Consider the following 18,191-nt stretch of genomic DNA (forward strand, 5'->3'; position numbering starts at 1 on the left):
ATGACTTTGTTAAAAATAGGACATATGGGGTACTTGCAACTAATGCATGGGCCGGGGTGATTAGGCCCAACTTAGAATTCTCCTTAGCATCGATAAACCCTAGATCATAAACCCAACATAGGTGGCAATAGAGCCAAGTGATTAGTGCCAAGTGGAGGAAGAACGATGAGGCCGGCGGTTCGGGCGGCAAGCCATGATCTTGATCTTGTTCCTTGACAAACCCTAAATGATGAGACCATGATCTTGTTCCTTGACAATAACCAACTTTTTGACCAAACTTTTTTCCTATTTAGAGCGAAACATGGCCCACAACGATGAGGCCGGCGGTTCGGGTGGCAAGCCATTCTAGGAGCTGTCCCAGGAGTTGGAGGAAGAACCTCACCGCTATGGGGACGCTGCGGAAGACACCGATCCTGACTACACAACCACTACTGGCGTCGGGGATGACACCACTGATGGCGCCGCCGAGGATGCCACCACTGATGATGGCGGCGCATGCACAGATGGCAGCCAACCGAAGAGGCAACGGAAGGACCGACGCCCGAGCATGCTCGGCACCGTCAGGGAGGAATTTACTGAAGTGAACTCCGACGGGCAACCGGCGGCGCCCAAACAAGTAGTCAAGGGGTACTCGGTTCAGCTCGGGTGCATTCTCGGGTGCACTGTCTCGATCAACACCGAGAACCTAAGGCATAAGGACCGAGGGAATTTGCGCAACCTACTCTTCACGAAGCTGCACGAACGATACAGGTTCCCCGCTGAGTTTGCAAACACACGCCTCTTAGGGAATAAAGTGAACAATGCCGCCCTCACGAAGATGAGCACAACCCTGTCTACTTGGAGAAGCACGGTGAAGGCAATGATTGATAAAGGTGATAGTTATGACAAGATCAAGGCGAAATATCCTTTGATGAGCGAAGATGACTACAAGGAGTTCAAGATCAAGTGCGAGAGCCCCGCAACCTCCGAATCAAGTCAGTGGGGGAAAGAAATGCGGCAGTTGAACTTAGGGGTCCACCAACTCGGTCCCGGCGGTTATAGAGTGGCGGAGCCTGTATGGGACAAGGAGGACGCGGAGCGTGCCGAGCAAGGCCTACCGCCCCGCTTCGAGAAATACAGTGACAAGCAGACCAGGAACTTTCTTAGGGCCCGGTACAAGGAGGACCCGGTAACAAAGGAGCTTACCACGGATCCGAAGACCAAGGAGCTTGAGCTTGTTCTGGTAAGGAATACACCCCCGCGTAATTAGCTCCATATGGTTGCATTCTAATTAATCCCCAATATTTCTAAATGGTTCACGTTCCTTCCGCAGGACAAAGAAAGCAGTAGCGCGGGGTCGTCTCAGAGCTCCCCTTTCGACACCCCTTTGAATAGGGCGTTGAACGTAATGAAAAACAGGGATACGCTCAATAAGCCGACGTCAGCTGGTCGTGTGGCCGGCAAAGGCTTGTCCACAAAATGGTCGTCATACTATACCGCTGGTGGGCGAAAGGAGAAAAAGACCAGCTCGGAAAGCCAGTCGCGCGAGGTTGAAGCACTCAAGGCACAAGTGGCGCGGATTCCGGAGCTTGTCCAAGAGCAAGTGGAACAACAACTGGGAACGAAGCTCAATGCCATGGTGCCTACGTTGATTCATGGGATGACGACGTGGATTGCGGGCGGCCAACAGGGGCCTCCCCCAGTTCCCAGCTTCACGGCCAGCAACTCGCACAGCGCGCAGGCGGCGCCATTGGTGTCTCCGGCGGAGGCGGTATTCATGTCTCCGGCGCCGGCACGGGCATTGGAGCTTAATGCACCCAGGTGTACGCCGGCCGGCGCCTCGCCAGCAAGCGGCCCCTCCGTCAGTTGCACGCCCGCCGCTGGCGGTGCCTCGACATTAGCCGAGCTCGATGGCATCACGGTAACTAAGCCTGTCGGCCGATGACTTCATCTCCTTGCCTTTGACTGGGCATCCCTGACGCCCTACATGTTTTCGCAGGGCGCCGCCGACGTTCCTTGCACTCTCCTGCACTTGGTGGGCGGCGAGTTGGTCGATGTCGCCAAGGGAAGAATCGTTCAGCCGGGCAACCCCGTGTTCCACGGTAATCCGATGCCACCCACAATGTATAGGGTTGAAGTGGTTCGGGTGCTGCCAGGCTGCGACGAGCTGTTACCTCCGATTCGACCTGCTGGGGCCGACGAAGAAGATGAGATGACCCTCAGCGCCTGCGTAAGTTGGCCCCTGCTTTGGCCAAAGAGCCAGATTCATTTGGGGGCGGCGGACACCACCCCACAGACAAAACCGCCAGTCGTGCCGGCGCCAAGCCATGGCAAGAATGCCGCAACGCTACCGGACATGCCGGACATCCCTATGGCACAGGATCCGGACATGCATATGGCACAAGATCCGGACGACGACAACAACGGTACATTTACCAATGTCGATAAGTACTTTGCCGAACATGGGTATGATGACGTGTTCTGCGGGCCTCCTTCTCAAGAACCCAACCAAGACGACCGCGATCTAGCTGGTACGTCGGAGAAACCCAGTTGCAACAGGCGTCATCTGGCGTTCAGTTCTCAGGAGACGCCTCCAGCTGCCGCCTTCACCGAGCCTCAGATAGCTGAGGTGCGAAATATTATCAGCCCCAACACACTCAAGAAGGCGGTCTTTGAGCAGAACTCGGTCCCATTACAACAGATCAAGAAGAAGAGCCGGAAACGGCAGACTAAAAAGGGCGCCGGTGCGAGCCAGCCGGCACCGAGTACGATCCGTGCTCAGGACGGGCCACCTTCATCTAAGGATATCTCGAGGAGGGTGCATGTGGCGGGTAGGGCGATGCTACCGACAAATATGCTCAATGCTGCAATCGGTGCTATGCGGAGTCTGCACGACAGTGTTCTTTCTTTGGAGAAGCGGCGTCTAAGAGAGAATGATGTGGCATACCCGGTTTTCGTGGCCAAGGTGCCAGAGGGCAAGGGCTTTGTGGATGGCGACATCGGGGGTACGATCGTCCTGCGGTTTGATGACATCTTTGCTATGTTTAACCTTCATCCGCTGCACTACACCTTCGTTCGGCTGTTTTCGCTGAGTATGGAAATGCGGATCATTAGAGACAAGACCCCGGACATCGTGATCGTCGACCCCTTCTACATGCGTGCCAAGCTCTTGAGCAGTGCTGAGGACCGCCAAGTCGCGAGTTCACACCTCGAAGGCATCATTCTGGCAAACCCAGATAAGGATAACTTCCTTGTGGCTTACTTTCCCAAGTAAGTCATCCCTTAACCGCCACGTAACATATGATTTCTTAGATTTCGATCGTTCTTTTTTTCTAACATTCCGTGTTCTGTGCAGTGACACACATTGCACATTCATCCTCTTAAGCCCGAAATATTCCATGGCCACGTATTTCGACCCGAACCATAACTCCAAGATAGACTACACAAATATCAAGAAAGTTCTTGATGATGTTCTCCCCGGCTACGCCAATCTGGAGGCACCTTCACCAGGGCAGTTCGTAAGTACGGCAAGCACGTGTTCGCCCACAATACGACGTTCTGCTGCGTCAAGCAGCCGCCTGGCGGTCAAAAGGATGCCTACTATGCCCTCCATCACATGCAGGCGATCGTAAGGGACCATCATCACCTTCTGCTACCAAATAATCTCAAAGATTGGGCCGCGAGCTTGTCGGCAATCCAGGACGCGGACATCAGACAAGAATTCTTTCGCATCCAGTCGGAGTTTGTGGACATCATCCATCAAGATGTCCTTCATACCTCGGGGCAGTTCTTCCTCAGATATCAACCGTCCAACATTGAGATAGACGGAATGCTACAAATGCAGGCTGACAACGCCCGCGATTTCATGACCATCACGATAGACGACGGCTTCATCCACGCTCCTGTCCATGAGTCGAGTCGAAAGTAGTGATGTGTAGTTCTGAAACATTGATTGGCTCATGTTGTAATTAAACTTTAATGTATTGTATGTCTCTTTGATTTGGACAGTCGTTCAACTTAGATGTAATCGATGCTATTTATTAGTAGGACCATGAATCGTGCTATTAATGTCTTGTTTTTCTCTTCCGATCCTTTTGTTGCATACTTATATATTGCTTATGTATGTATTGTCTATTGTTTGGCTTGTGCATAGAGATGCCGTCGTATGTCGTGTACAAGGGTAAGGTTCCCGGAGTCTACGACGACTGGGAGAAGTGTCGGAGACAGGTTCACCATTTCAGTGGTAACAGTTACAAAGGGTACACCACTAGGGCGGAGGCGGAATCTAGATACGCTCGCTATCTAGCGGGAGAGAGGAGGGAGCGTTGGAGGAACCGGATGAAGACCAGTTTCATCGCGATGATGCTCATCGTGATGACCGCAGCTCTCTTCTATGTGATGATAGTTTAGATGATCGATATCGACTTGTAATGTGAAGACAAACTCCATACTCGCGGTCTCGAGACTTGTAATGTTTTATCTTTGTTTGGTCTTTTGAATTCGAAGACTAATATGATGAATTGTATTCGGAGACTAATCTTCTATTGTATTCGATGAATCTGTTGTTGCTGTGTGCTACTGTCTATATTTTGTCAAATAATATATTTTGTAACATGTGCAAAAATCAGAAAAGAAAAAAAATAAAACCTAATATTCATACTAATGGCGCATCACTACAGAGTGCGCCATTAGTATGCCAAAGTATACTAATGGCGCATCACCAAACAGTGCACCATTAGTATGCCAAGTATACTAATAGCGCATCACCCGCAGTGTGCCATTAGTGTGCCAAAGCACATGGTTAAATATGGCCCCTGGAGGCATACTAATGGCGCATGGTGTTCTATACTAATGACGCACTGGATGGTGCGTCATTAGTATACCAGATACTAATGGCGCACCAGTAATGCGCTATTAGTATACCAGATACTAATGGCGCACCAGTGATGCGCCATTAGTAATAAATACTAGTGGCGTGATATTAATGGCGCACCAGTGATGCGCCATTAATAAGCAAAACTGGTGCGCCATTAGTAGGCCTTTTCCTAGTAGTGACTGATTGCACTATGAGTCAATTAGTTTCCCTTCCTATACACGCGAAACCAAAACCGGCTGAGCCATGTGTAAAGAAACTAGGTGAATGATTGTGTATTCCTCATTTTATGAAGAAGTTTTGGTTCAGATCTTGTTCTTAAAAGAGAAGTTTGGAGTTCTTAGATTCAAAGCGATGTTGGTCACAAGAAGGGTTCGTCAAAACTCACAGTGAAGTATTGGTAAATTACAAGAAAATCATTTTTTTTCTCTAAACTTACCCTTTGCCCATCCTTGGATCTCATTCTTCAGACGAGACTGCCACGACGATGGGGTGAGGAATACACGAGAGGTGCAGTGGTGACAACGATGATGCAGCAGGGGCAGGAGGTAAAAAATGCTTGAGCAGTTATTTACTTCCTCCGTCCCACAATGTAACGTCTTACATTGTGGGACGGAGGGAGTGGTATTTACAGTGACAAAAATGGTCAACCATTCTTGCTTGATTGTAATTTGATTGCTTATGTAATGTCATTTTCCAACCTGTCATCATCTTTCATAGATAGTGGTCTGTCAATCTTCCTTAATACCATTGGCTGATGCATGCTTTGGTACAGTATATGTAACGTTGAGATTAAAACGTTTTCGTTTAGGTTGAGTCCCAATCTTCGGAGAAGTCAACTTTGGTATTGAGTCTGCGGCAGCATCAGGTCAGGCATGAGTCCGAATGATAATAATCACCATGCGTCACATGATTTATCCTCTGGCACCTCATTTTCTGCAGTAACGTGTGCTTGAGGCACAAGCCAGCAGGCTTGCATCTGGAAGGAGCGACTGGCTGATTCGAAGCATGTTTATGTTTGGCCCGATGTTGTGGTGATCCCGGTGGAACAGTGAGGGGACTGACTGCTTGATTGGTTAGGTGCGGCGCCACTGCTGCTGCAGCTGCCACACACGCATCTCCCTGTCATTGTTGGCACGCTAGCACAGCAAGTGCACGTACTGTGCACATGCACAAAAAGGTGATGTGATAAGCGGCGATCCGCGGCTCGATCGTCAACCTTGGCATCTCTCTAGTTGGCTTCGACGTCGACATGGCATCGATTCTCACAGCTCACCGTCTTGCTTCTTCCGGCCAAGGCCAACTCGTGCAGCTCCAGCTAGCTAGGTAGCACGCAAGTCTTGTTATGATGCGCCTACCCGTGGACCGACCTTCCACTGCCTCTCCGGGCCGCTTGCTTTGAGATGAGTTGATTTAGCCTACCTATTACATATCTCCTCATCACCTAGCTAACAGCCATGATTCCATGAACATACGTGTTACTCGTGCAATCACTAACTCTCTCTTACCCTCAACTGTATGGGTGAAAAATGGAATCTGCAATCCGGCTCAAGTTACTGGATGCGCCATGCAACTATCCTCAACCTTTGAAAGTTGCGGTGTGCTTTTTTTCTTTTTTCTTTTTTCGTTGACAAGTTGACACTTGCTGTGCTTATATTTCGAGTTATTGCCCACTTTTCTCGATTTATGCTACAAAGGTGACGCATAAGTAACCGACACGTCAGTGGCGGAGGCAGAAAAAAAGGATTGAGGGGGCCGAGTGCCGCTGAAACAGATCAGGGAGGGCCAAACCAAAGAAAAAACATGATCTGAGCAGCAAATAATCACAAAATTTACAGTCTTCATCAGCAAATTAGCAATAAATCTCAGATGTTAGGGGGGGCCAAGGCCCCTGCTGGTCCCCCGTGTCTCCGCCACTGCGACACGTACACTCTCCTTATACACAGAAATGTACACCCTGCATTTGCGACTCTCCGAAATCGAAATGCATTTGCAGCAGGAATTATCAGAGCGTCACGGCCGGAGAGAGAAGAGAATCTTGGGAATCTAACCAGTAGCCACCACTGCTCGCCAAGATGGACTCACTGTTGCTTCACGACCATGCGCGCGCATCTACAAAGCTCCAAAAGCTTAATCTTTGCATGAAATTTGGGCAGCTCGACGTCGGATCATGCATTGCTTCTCCTTGCATGATAATACGTGTCTCATTTATATCATAAGTATCATAATACAAGCCACATACATAATGACTTGACAAAACTAAAAAGACAATAAAACGCTAGCCTTTGCACAAAGTAACATCAGCCAAGAAGTAAAACTACAAACAAAACCAAAGAATCCTCTAACACCAATGCCCGTCATCTGTCTCTGGCACCACTAAAGAAAAACATGACGGATCACCTCAACACCCGAGATCGACACGGCACCATCACTGATATGCATCTTTACGGACTTCTAAGGTGGCTCGCCAAAGAAGAAACTGTTTGAACTCATCGAGAGAGAAAATAACAATGATGTAAAAGTGAATCAGTTGATCTTTATTAATGATCAGTAAATCTATATATAGAGTTATAAAGGACACCAAGTGAAAAGGCGTCTGTTCAAGAAGGCACCAGGAACCAACGTTGGTTTCATATGGCAATCGTCATCTATTCCTTAAGCATGGATTAATAGGATTAATTAAATCCTAACACTCCTTTTAATCTATGCTTGTTTAGTGTAATATCATCATCTTTATTAGAGACACCTTCCAAACAGTGGCGGAGGCAGCGTGTAGGCACGGTGGGCCGTGGCCCACCCAGAATTTGAAGAATTTTTTTTCTACCATGTACTAATTTAGCCCAAAGGACTGTCCAAAGCCCAGCCCCAGCCATCTAGGTTTCTTCTTGTGTGTGAAGGCAGCTCCGTGCCTCCGTCTCCTCTCTGGCCACGCCGCCTCAGCGGCTCAGCCCTCACCTGTCTCTCCTCCGAGCTCCGGCCACTGGTTCCCCTCCTCTTGCCGCTCCCCTCCTATCCCCTCCTCTCGCCGCTCGTCCCGCCCACAGTCGCCGTCGTCAGGCCAGGAGAGACGAGACAGGGGCATCCGCTGCGTCTCCCCTGCAGACTGCGGCTGGATCGATCCTGTCGTGCTCGCGGCTGGCTGGACCCTGGACGCCTCTCCAGCTGCGTCTCCCTCACCACCGTCGGACCAGTACTGTGCCGGACAGCCTCAAATCATCTTCCCCAACCTCCGTTTGAACAAATCAGCAAGGTGAGATTCCAAGCTTCCCCCCAAAATAGATGCTTTGCTGCTTCCAAATAAATTGATGCCCAGTCATGTTTATATGAATTATGAATTGCTAGTAGTTGATGTCCAGTGCCCCAGTGGCCCAATCCAGCGTATATTTGTACTGATTTATATGCAATGGCCAATAGTTGATGCTTATATTGTGTAGAACTGATTTGGTATGCTGCTGCTACCAATGATGTTTTAATTTTGATATAATTGCAGAGCAGAACATGAAGAGGAATGGTGCCATTCTGGACCTTTTTCGAAAACATGAAGAGAAAGCGAGGAAGATTGCTACTGAACATCACACTGAAGATATTGAAAATGCACGGTGTCCTAATTCCCCACCTCCAATCCATTCTGATACGGACATGGATACAGATACTGAGATCGATGTTGAAATTGAAGATGCAACGCCAAGTCTTCCATCACCCGAACAGCCAAGTGCACATGTCTTTTCTGGTGATCCAGGAAAAAGAACTCCTATTTTAGAGTATGCTTTTAATGATCAAGATAGTGTTCAAAGAAGATACATTGCAAAAACTGCACGCCGACCATATGCACATGATTTTCAAGTCAGGAAAATCTATGGTAAAAATCGACACTTTAGTTTTGTTTGGTTTGAAAAGTACAGTTGGCTAGAATATAGTGTCTCAAAGGAAGCAGCATATTGCTTTGTGTGATATTTGTTCAAAGGGAAAGCTAATGGGGGCCTAGGGGTGATGCCTTTGTTAAAACTGGTTGGAGAAATTGGAACAAACCTGATGCACTGGACAAACATATGGGCGGTATCGGTAGCATTCACAACCAAGCTCAAGAAAAGTACAATTTATTTGTGACACCTCAAACGTCAATTTGTAATACCATGGTGAGGGTGTCTAAACAGGATCTACGTCTTTACAAGGCTAGGCTAACTTATTCACTAAGATGCTTGAGGTTTCTTTTGAACCAAGGATTGGTATTTCGTGGACATGATGAGAGTGAAGAATCTAGCAATAGGGGGAACTTTCTTGAACTTCTAAAATGGCTTGCAGAAAATGATGAAGAAGTTGATAAGATTGTTTTGCACAATGCTCCTGGAAATGATTCGGTCTACATGCTTATCAAATTGGTATTGATCTTACCGGTGGCCACAGCGAGTGTTGAAAGAGTATTTTCGGCAATGACTCTAGTGAAAAATAAGTTGAGAAATAGTATAAGTGATGATCTCATGAACAACTGTTTAGTAACATTCATTGAGCGAGATGTGTTCTTGAAAGTAAGCGAGGAAGACATCATTGAAGATTTCATGGCAAAGGAACGTCGTAGAGTTACTTAGTGTTATAGTTTCTACATGCCTATATATGGGTATCTTTCATGTAAGACTATTTGTATTTGCAAGGTTGCAAATTTGGAATATTTGGGAACTATAATGTTGTCTGACTTGATTGGGCTGTTTGTATTATATTTTTGCCAACTATTGTATGTATGACACTTGGATTAGGTAGAATTTTTTTGGGTGTGCACACCCACCATTTCTTTCCTGGCTCCGCCACTGCTTCCAAACCCCGTGGGAAAAATATGAGTATAGTATTTGATATGTTACCAAAACTCCTGCAAACCTAATGAAAAAATAAGAGAAAAAGAGTCTTGTCATGATGTGCCTATCGGTGGACGACCTTCCACTACCTCTCTGGAGCCCTTGCTTTAAAGAATTTGACTTAGCCTATCTATATACTCCCTCCGTCCCAAAATAAATATTTCAAACTTAGTACAATTTTGTACCGGGACGGAGGAAGTACATATCAGCGCATCACCTAGCTAGATAGCCATGATCCCGTGAATATACTTGTTACTCGTACAATCACTAGCTCTCTCTTACCCTCGACTGCACCGGTGAAAATGGAATCGGTAATCCGGCTCAAGTTACTGGATGGATGCGCCATGCAACTATCCTCAACCGTTCCCTCGCAAAAAAAGAAAGAAAGAAAAACTATCCTCAACCGTTGAAAGTTGCAGTGTGCTTTTTTCCTTTCTTCTTTTTCGTTGACAAGTAGACACTTGCGCTGCTTATATTTGGAGTTATTGCCCACTTTTATACTACAAAGGTAACGCATACGTACCGACACGTACACTCTCATTATGTACAGTAAGTAAAAACACAGAAATGCACATATATATAGCCTGCATTTGCGACTCTCCGAAATCGAAACGCATTTGCAGCAGCAATTATTAGATTGTCACGGCCGGAGAGAGAACCTAGCCAGGGAATCTAGCCACCACTGCTCGCCGAGATGGACTCATTGTTGCTTCATGACCAAAGCTCCAAAAGCTCAAATCTTTGCACGAAAGGTGGGCAGCTCGACGTCGGATCACGCATCGCTTTTCTCCCTGCATTTCCGTCACCTCTGTCTCATACTTTTGCCCTCTTCCCGAGAGTGTGGATTTTTTTTTCTGAGGGGTAACCATAGTTGTGGGATTCCGGGTCAGACTAGTCACAATGGGTACAGTAATAATTTAGACTAGTAGCATGCATATGTTACCGATGTATGTTAACATATGTGTGGTGTCATGCAACACTTTATTTATTAGGTGTAGACTCATCTTGTCTTGTTATGTGTGATGTTACAGTAACTAGCTATGTTACCACATATGCCTCTGTTTCCTCATTAATTATTCGTCACATCATCTATTTTGCCTAGAGATGTGGGATGTTACCATCTATGTTACTCCCATTGCACTGGTAGAAAAAGGGCCTGTAGTCCCGGTTCGTAAGGGCCTTTTGTCCCGGTTCTGGAACCGGGACTAAAGGGTCTGTACTAATGCCCTGTCCCTTTAGTCCCGGTTCAATCCAGAACCGGGACAGATGGGCCTCCACGTGGCCTGTGCGCGGAGCCCAGACAGGAGACCCTTTGGTCCCGGTTGGACCAACCGGGACCAATAGGCATCCACGCGTCAGCATTTCTGTGGCTGAGGTTTTTGTTTTTTTTTTAAAGGGAGGGAGGGTTGGGGGTTTTGGGGGGTTAATTTAGGGGTTTCATATATTGTGTTAGCTAGCTATAATTAATAGAGAGAAGTGTCCTCTCTTATGTCCGTGCTTGGTCGACGCTACGTACTATACATACGTATAGAGAGGACTAGACACGCTAGCTAGCTAGTAAGCAAACGAAGGAAACAGAAGATCGTCATGAACATATATGCATACAGAGATAAGTGATATCGACCACCTCTCCTTCTCCGAGAGATTGGTCGAACAACAAGTTCTCGTATATCTATCCGACACTATCGGCTACATATATACAATAATTATGTCTTACAGATATAATCATACAGACTCATGGTCCACATAGTATTCTCCGTCTTCAGCGATCACGTGGTCAAGAAAGAATGCCGACAATTCCTCTTGAATTGCTCGCATGCGAGCTGATGCTAGGAGTTCATCCCGCTTCCGAAACATCTAATTTGAAGAAGGGGGTCAATATATATATATATATATATATATATATATATATATATATATATATATATATGAATGAATGAATGAAACTCAACACAAATGATGGTAATAAAATAAAATTGTGAATGTTGTTATTTACGTACTTCATATTGTTCGTCAGAGTACCCGCCCCGCTCACAGGTCGTGTGGCGGATGGACTCGCAGACGTAGTATCCACAGAAATCATTCCCTTCTTCCTGCCACAACTACTTTACAAGAAATAGAGGTCAATCAAACAGATAAGTAAGAATGCTAAATGGTATTGATGAAACTGGCGCTTGAATCACTAGGAGATGCGCGGAACATGCTACTATAGTACTTACTTTCGGGTGTCTAAATTCCAGCTCCTTCGGCAGTCCCGGAACTTTTCTGGTGAATTTCTCCTAACCCTGCCGGACAAAGAAAACAATTACTTGATATCAGGAAATGAACAAAGTTGCTGATATGGTGGATAATGATCGATTTAACTTACTTCTTGAGGATTTCAGTCATGTCCACATACTCCTAGGGATCTTTTCGTTTAGAGTCCAAGACAGTTACTACTCCCTGCTCAAGCCTAATCTCTAGGAGAATATAGTGGTACTTGCGCACGCATGCATAACTCATCAATTACATTACTATAACCTAGACTAATATATAAGAGAAACCGAATATGCACAAGACAGTAACACTCACTTGAAGTTGTAAGGAAAGAGTATTATATCTTTGTTTTCATTTTTTTTGAATGATCGTAGCAAGTTGGCCTTGGTATCTTCGGGACGATGTTCAACCTCAGTTGCATCTATGAGATATGTGTTAACGAACCCAATATCACCGATTTGTCTTTTCTTCAATTCGGTGATCTTCAATCTGCATAATATAGTGAGGATAATTATAAATACATGCAATGAAAGAGATGAGCTATATAGAGAGACTTAATGACAGAAGTAGTGGTACTTACAGACAGTAGCAGGTGACCGTTGTTTTATCGAGGGCCAATTGATTGAAAAACTGATAGAACTCCTCAAATGGAATAGGCAACAGTTCAATTCCAACGAGGTCATGCTCCGGTTTAACTCTCGCATACAAAGTACTCCTCCCCCCAGACTCTCTGCAGATTTTCAAGTACCAATCATGTAATCTTCGCATCATCGTTGTTAAAGATTTTTCATCTTTGACGAGAGGCTTCCCGTACTCGTATCTGTGTATCTGCACCTCATGGGATCATAATGTACATCATCGGGCAGGTAATCATCAACATTGCAATAACCGGGCACCATCCTCGGATCGACGATGTCGCTAGGCACCTTGAGCGGGGGGCATGATTGCTTCGCTTGTTCGTCGAGCTGGGCAATTTGTTTCCCAGCTGCTCGTCGTTCTTTCAGCCTTTGATCACTGACTGTACTTCCCGACCGCTCCACTTCGGCCCATGTCTTTGCAATAATGCGCTCATAGTTGCCTTTCGGCGGAGACTTGGGTGGTTTTGCCAGGGCAGCCAGAGTGCGCTTCACTTTCACCGGATCTACCTTCTCCTCCGGAGGTGGATGTCTCTTTGCTTTCAACCCTTGAAACCAGTCATCCACTTCGGTTCGCGCGATCTTCGCATTCTCCTCCAGGGTCCTCTCGTATGGTAACTTCTGTGGACTCTTCAGAGAAGGACTGAATCTGTATGTCCTCCCGCCTCTGGTTGTACTACTAGACGCCGGCCGAGCAGACGGAGCGGTTGTCTTCTTTACTTGCTTACGAGGCGGAGGAGAAGGATTACGATGCGCCGGAGCAGCTGCCGGAGCGGCGGCGGGTCTCTTCCGCCCTTGCTGACGAGGCGGAGAAGGAGGAGGCTGGCTGCTCGGGCGCGCCAGCGTAGGCGGAGAAGGAGGCAGAGTGCCGCCACGCGCTGGAGAAGGAGCCGGCCGAGGGCCCTGATCATCACTCACCGGAGGAGGAGGTGATGGAGGAGGCGGAGTGCCCTGACTCGCCGGAGGAGGAGGAGGAGGCGGAGGCGTCCAGTTCGGAAGGTTGATGAGCTCCTTCCGCCATAGGCATGGAGTCTTCAGAGCAGACCCCAGCCGAGTCTCCCCTTCACCGGTAGGGTGGTCAAGTTGGAGGTCCTCAAATCCCTCCGTTATTTCATCCACCATCACCCTAGCATATCCTTCTGGAATCGGCCAGCAGTGAAAAGTTGCCCGGGTTCAGTAGGATAAACAGAGCCAACAGCTGCCTTGACCTTCAAATTCATCCATTGCGTCATAAGGTGGCAATTTTGAGACTCCGTGATAGCATCCACAGGATAGCTGGCAGGAGCCGTCAAGGCATGCTCCGGCTGAAGCAGCTCGGTGGAAGCCATGCTGCTTCTGCGCTGAGATGGCAGGGTAGCTTCGGGGAAAGCTTCGGCAGTACGTTTGCTGTGATTTGCTTCTCATTCCTCTATCACGTCTACCCTTGCTTGCAGCGCCTGCATTTGGGTCTGCTGCACTTTTTTCCTCCTCTCATGGGATTTGTAACCGCCTACGTCCGGAAACCCAACTTTCCACAGAATGGAGCCTGGCGTGCCTCGTGTCCGTCCAGGGTGCTTAGGATTCTCGAGGGCCATTGTGAGCTCGTCATTCTCTCTGTCTGGAAAGAACGTCCCTTGCTACGCTGCTTCGATATACTGCTTAAGCTTCCTGACTGGTATGTCCATTTGATCGTTCGTCCAAATGCACTTCCCTGTTACAGGGTCCAAGGTTCCGCCAGCCCCGAAGAACCAAGTCCGGCAACGGTCTGGCCAGTTAATTGTCTCTGGTTTGATCCCTTTATCAACCAAATCATTCTTAGTCTTGGCCCACTTAGGCCGGGCTACGAGGTAGCCACCTGACCCTGTGCGATGGTGATGCTTCTTCTTCGTAGCATTTTGCTTGTTTGTCGCCGACATCTTCTTACTCTTTTCCGATGTCTTGTGGGCCACAAATGCGGGCCAGTGATCTCTGATCTTCTCATATCTGCCCTTGAATTCTGGTGTCTCATTATTTTCGACAAACTTATTCAGCTCTTTCTTCCACCTCCTGAATAGTTCTGCCATCCTCTTAAGAGCAAAAGACTTGATTAATTGCTCTTTAACTGGGTTCTCTGGATTATCCTCTGGCGGTAGGGTGAAATTTGACTTCAGCTCAGTCCAAAGATCATTTTTCTGCATATCATTGACATAAGACACCTCAGGGTCTTCTGTAGCCGGCTTAAACCATTGCTGGATGCTTATCGGGATCTTGTCCCTAACCAGAACCCCACACTGAGCAACAAATGCGTTCTTTGTTCGGATGGGTTCAATCGGTTGGCCGTCGAGCGCGATTGCTATGATCTCAAACCTTTCATCCGAGCTCAACTTTTTCTTCGGGCCTCGTCTCTTTACCGAAGTTGTGCTCGATCCGGAGGGCTAGAAAAAAGAACAAAGACTTAATTAATATGTGTACATACCAAAACAATGAATGCATCAATCAGCTAGTCAGCACAGGCTTAACTAATATATATACCTGGCTGGACTCGGTTCGGTCACCGGAGCCGTCATCACGGTCTCCTTCTTGCACCGGCATTGGGTCACCGGAGCCGTCCTCATGTTCTTCTTCTTGCACCGGCATTAGGTCACCATAGCCAGCTTCTTCACCCTCTCCTTCCAGACCATCGGTGTCGTTGAGAAACAACGAGACGACATCACTTCCTTCTGCGATTATGTCCCTCAACAACGCTTCTTTTGCTTCGTCTCGGGCGGTGTCCATAGTTTCTACAAATATTTACAACATGGCAATTATTATTCAAACATGACAGATGGATATATTAGTGGCAAACATAGAACTAGCTACCTAATCATAGTAAGGAATCATATATATTAATTAGTGGCCTCGACGCTGCTTCTCTAGGGTTTGGGGTGGCCTCGACAACACTTCAAGGGTTTGGGGTGGCCTCGAGAACGCTTCAAGGAGGGGGTAATATCGACCCCCCCACGTGTTGAAGCTATCGAGAGGGGGTATATATCGACAACGACGACACTACATCTATGTCCCTCGACGACCCTCGTTCCCGATAAAAAAAAGAGGAAGAAGAAGAAAAAAAGAGGAGAAAAAAGAATAGAGGAGAAGAACTCCTCTATTCTTTCTTCTCCTCTTTTTTTATTCTTCCTCTTCTTTTTTATCCTCTTCTTCCTCTCATGTTCGAGAGGATCGCCGAGGGGTCGGGAGGTTGCCTAGTGTCAAAGGATTCAACAAAACCATGTCTTCATCATTAGGCGAAAGTAACAGGTGCATGATGGTACAAAGCTCTCCAAAGTTATTTTGGAACGGAGTCCTAGATAGGATAATTCGCTTTTTGGTACAAAGTTTAACAAGAACCTTCCAAATATCGTTATTTGGAAGGCCTTTGCCGAAATTCATACAAAAAGGCAAATTATCCTATCCGGGACACCATTCCAAAATAACTTTGGAGGACTTCGTCATGCCCTGGTTACTTCTGGCTAATGATGAAGCCATGGATTTCTTCAATACTTTGACAGTAGGAAATCTCTCTCTCGACCCCTCAGCGATCCTCGACCCCTCGAACCCTCGACGACCCTGGAACCCTCGACCCCTCGGCAATCCTCTTCTTCCTCTCATGTTCGAGAGGATCGCCGAGGGGTCGGGAGGTTGCCTAGTGTCAAAGGATTCAACAAAACCATGTCTTCATCATTAGGCGAAAGTAACAGGTGCATGATGGTACTAAGCTCTCCAAAGTTATTTTGGAACGGAGTCCTAGATAGGATAATTCGCTTTTTGGTACAAAGTTCAACAAGAACCTTCCAAATATCGTTATTTGGAAGGCCTTTGTTGAAATTCATACAAAAAGGCAAATTATCCTATCCGGGACACCATTCCAAAATAACTTTGGAGGACTTCGTCATGCCCTGGTTACTTCTGGCTAATGATGAAGCCATGGATTTCTTCAATACTTTGACACTAGGAAATCTCTCTCTCGACCCCTCGGCGATCCTCGACCCCTCGAACCCTCGATGACCCTGGAACCCTCGACCCCTCGGCGATCCTCTTCTTCCTCTCATGTTCGAGAGGATCGCCGAGGGGTCGGGAGGTTGCCTAGTGTCACAGGATTCAACAAAACCATGTCTTCATCATTAGGCGAAAGTAACAGGTGCATGATGGTACGAAGCTCTCCAAAGTTATTTTGGAACGGAGTCCAAGATAGGATAATTCGCTTTTTGGTACAAAGTTCAGCAAGAACCTTCCAAATATCGTTATTTGGAAGGCCTTTGCTGAAATTCATACAAAAAGGCAAATTATCCTATCCGGGACACCATTCCAAAATAACTTTGGAGGACTTCGTCATGCCCTGGTTACTTCCGGCTAATGATGAAGCCATGGATTTCTTCAATACTTTGACACTAGGAAACCTATCTCGACCCCTCGGCGATCCTCGACCCCTCAAACCCTCGATGACCCTGGAACCCTCGACCCCTAGACGACCCTGGAACCCTCGACCCTTGATCCCTCGACCCTATAGAACCCTCGAACCCTCGACCCTGAAACCCTCGACCCTTGACCCCTTAACGACCCTCGACCCTCTACCCTAGTTCCCGACCCTCGACCCCTTGGCGATCCTCGACACCCTCGTTCCCGATAAAAATTAAGAAGAAGAAGAAGAAGAAGAAGAAGAAGAAGAAGAAGAAGAAGAAGAAGAAGAAGAAGAAAAAATAGGAGAAGAAGAAAGGAATAGCTAGAGGAGAAGATCGAAGAAAAAAAAGAAGAAAAAAAAGAGGAGAAGAAGACAGGAATAGTGGAGAAGAAGAAAAAATAGAATATATTATATTTTCTCTTCTTCTCCATTATTCCTTTCTTCTTCTCCTCTTCTTTTTCTTCTTTTTTCTTCTTCTTATTTATTTCTCCTCTTCTTCCTCTCCTCTTCTTCTTTCTAAGTCCTGCTTATATACACAGAGTATTGGTCCCGGTTCGTACCCCTCTCGACCCCTCGTCCCTCTCTCGACCCCTCGACGACCCTCGTCCCTGATAACATTTTTTTCTCCCCTCGACCCCTCTCGACCTCTCGTCCCCCTCTCGACCCCTCATCATCATCTATCACCCCCCTCGTTTTCTTTAGCATATATCATGAACAAAAAAATAATTCATATATAGAAAAAATGCTATATGAACATACATACATATGAGCATATACAGAGAGCATATACATAGCCAAATCCATATACAGAGAGGATATACATACATACATACATACATACATATGAGCATATACATACATACATACATAGCCAAATCCAAATACATATGAGCATATACATACACATATGAAATTTTTTATCACACACAGAGAGCAGCGGCGGCGGCGGCGATGGTCAGAGCGACAGGGATATATGGGAAGGGGGGAGCTCACTGGGGGCACGACGGGGAGGAGGCCGGGGACGGGGAGGAGGCCGACGACGGCGCGGGGGAGGCCGGCGACGCGGCGCGGGGCGACAGGGAGGGGGCCGGAGATGGCGCACGCATCGACGAGGAGGAGGCCGGCGATGGAGCACGCAGCGACGGGGAGAAGGCCTGCGGCGGCGCAGGGTGACGGCGACGGGGAGCGGTCGACGACGGGCTCGGGGC

This window comes from Triticum aestivum, chromosome 2A (genome assembly GCF_018294505.1).
Source record: "Triticum aestivum cultivar Chinese Spring chromosome 2A, IWGSC CS RefSeq v2.1, whole genome shotgun sequence".
Classification (NCBI taxonomy): Eukaryota; Viridiplantae; Streptophyta; class Magnoliopsida; order Poales; family Poaceae; genus Triticum; species Triticum aestivum.